The sequence below is a fragment of the Salvelinus namaycush genome, chromosome 30 (genome assembly GCF_016432855.1).
Source record: "Salvelinus namaycush isolate Seneca chromosome 30, SaNama_1.0, whole genome shotgun sequence".
Lineage (NCBI taxonomy): Eukaryota > Metazoa > Chordata > Actinopteri > Salmoniformes > Salmonidae > Salvelinus > Salvelinus namaycush.
Genome location: NC_052336.1, coordinates 15,138,746 through 15,141,530, shown reverse-complemented (window position 1 = coordinate 15,141,530; position 2,785 = coordinate 15,138,746). Strand labels below are relative to the sequence as shown.

The window sequence follows — 2,785 nt, the reverse complement described above, 5'->3', positions numbered from 1 at the left end:
AAATGATATGCACGTTTTTGCTGCCCTTCAAATGCATGTACATCTTTTCCTCTCTCCGACCGGTATGCAAACTGGAGGGGGTCAATGAAGTGTTGGTAGATGAGTAAAAAATACAGCCGACATTGAATATCCCTTCGAGCATGGTGTAGTTATTAATGACACTTTGGATGGTGTATCAATACTGTCACGCCCTGGCCTTAGTATTCTTTGTTTTCTTTATTATTTTAGTTAGGTCAGGGTGTGACATGGGGAATGTTTGTGTTTTGTCTCGTCTTGGGTGGTTATATGGTAAAGGGGGTGTTGGGTTTAGTGTATGGGGTTGTGGTTAGTGAATGTGTCTAGGTATGTCTATGGTTGCCTGAGTGGTTCTCAATCAGAGACAGCTGTCTTTCATTTGTCTCTGATTGGGAGCCATATTTAAGGCAGCCATAGGCATTATGTGTTTGTGGGTAATTGTCTATGTTGTACGTTTGTAGCTTGTGTGTGCACTTACGTTTATAGCTTCACGATCGTTTGTTGTTTTGTTTCGTTTTGTTATAGTGTTCGTTGCGTGTTTTTCCCTTCTCGAAATAAAGAGAATGTATTTTGCACACGCTGCGCCTTGGTCCTCTCTCTCACCCATAGACGATCGTGACAAATACACCCAGTCACTATAAATGTTCCTAACTCAGTTGCTGGAGAGAAAGGAAACTGCTCAGGGATTTCACCAAGAGGCCAATGGGGATTTTAAAACAGTTACAGAGTTTAATGGCTGTGATAGGAGAAAACTGAGGATGGATCAACAACATTGTAATTACTCCACAATACTAACATAAATTAAAGAATACAAATGTTCCAAAACAAGCATTCTACTTTTTGGGGTTATTGTATTGTTTCTAGATGTTACTGCACTGTTGGAGCTAGAAACATAAGTATTTCGCTGCACCTGCTATAACATCTGCAAATATATGTACATGACCTATAAACTTTGATTTGATTTTGCCTTTCCTAGCCACTGTTCTTCTGCACCTGGATTGCTTGCTCTGTTGGGTTTTAGGCTGGGTTTCTGTAAAGCAGTTTGTGACAACTGTTGATGTAAAAATTCTTGCCTGAGGATGGAGTTGTCCCAGATTTCAGCCTTTTCTTTGGCAGGAAAGTCTCAAAAGCCCTACCACTTGGCATTTCGCATGAGTAGCAGCGAGTGAGGGTGAACTACCCATTGTCTCCACAAGGGAACACTAGTTCTGCCAGAGCTAGGGAGATCTTATTCTGTAATTCATTCACCTTCAGCAATTACTAGGTCATGAAAAATAAAACTACAGCAGTAGTTTAACAATGTTTAACCCACAATGTAATGCCTTATCATCTGTGTTAGGTTCTGTAAAGAGCAGATATGGGAATGATCAATCAATACGTAGATGATCCAGTATGCTTTACCATGTATTATGTCTTTATGTCCTTCAATGTGATGTCTTAGAATGATCTCCAACATTGATTTCAGGGGACAGTCTTGGGCCTTCCAGGTGAAGAATTTGTCGCAGGTCGGATCTATTGTTGATGCTTTGTATTTCCATTTTTAAAATCCTTCGAATGGTGTTTCTATCACAGATAAATCATACTATATTATTTCAAAGTGTTTGTAAAAAAAAATAACAATGGTTAAAAACTTGATTTAGATTTTTTTTAAATGTGACCGTTGATTTTATTTCCTCGGATCCCTTTGCATCTATAACTCTTGCTTGAGGACAGGAGTCCCCGCACCCGACAAAACATGTATATAAAGCTCAATATGAGTTTACTCAAAAGTCTTGCAGACTGACATTCAGGCTGCACACGCAAAATATCCAAGTTTGTTCTTACTCAGTATATACATTTATTGCATTCAATATATTTCTGGCCTCTGTTTAACAAGTAGAGAAACATCAGACGCAGACACAGGTGGAATTGAAACATTTAAGAGAATGGATTGAAAGGCAATTTAACAAGAAACTCATAAACATCTCCACTCATAAAACTTTATGTGTCCTTATCAGAGAAGAGTGACTTGTCCTCTGACATAAGCAGCAGTAATCATGTCTGGATCTTTTCTGGATTTCAGTCCCAGCCAGCAAGAATGGCTAACCACATGGGGTAATGAAAGCTGGAGGATGCCCTGTCTAAGCAGCTGGCTAGGAGGCCTCAGATGGCTTGTCCTCTTCTGACTGTGATGATTGTACTATTATTGAAGGGTGTGTAGAAAAGGACTGTGAAATCCTAGTGGCAAAGACACACCCCTTTACACATTTGCATCAATGAGACACTGATCGGAGTCGCCTGAGAGGGAAAAGAGAGAGACGCAGGGCACTATTCAATCACATATAAGTACATGATCTGTGTCACTATTCTGTCAGATACTGATACATACACACATACTCAAACATGGACACAGTAACACACAGAGGGAAGATAGTGGGATGGGGGTTAGTAAGGGTCACTGTGTCTCAGTTCTCCGCAGGCTACAGAACAAGCACAGCCTACGAGAGAGAGAGATTGTGTAGCACTACAGCGTAACCCCAGAGGTCACACACAGACCCAGGGGCTTAATAATAGTGCACACGCACACTTTAATAAGACCAGAAAACACACTGAGGTATAACATTCAATAGCCAATGGACCATATTGAAACTTTTTCCATTTAGGCCTAGGGCTTAGGCTATGTATTGTTAGTGCTTGACTTGGACTGAAATAGGTGCTGGTAATCACTTTGGGTGCCCGTACTTTTATATTTAGGTGCAAGAGCTCCACAATACTTTTGAGCAAATATTCT

General features: G+C 40.4%; 1 non-coding gene across 1 annotated transcript; it reads right to left on the bottom strand.

Moving 5' to 3' along the window:
- Positions 1–2,450: 2,450 nt before the first annotated feature.
- Positions 2,451–2,571, bottom strand: LOC120025410. The gene has a single exon (XR_005473012.1). It is a non-coding gene; the product is annotated as a small nucleolar RNA SNORA76 (small nucleolar RNA).
- Between the last annotated feature and the right edge of the window lie 214 nt (positions 2,572–2,785).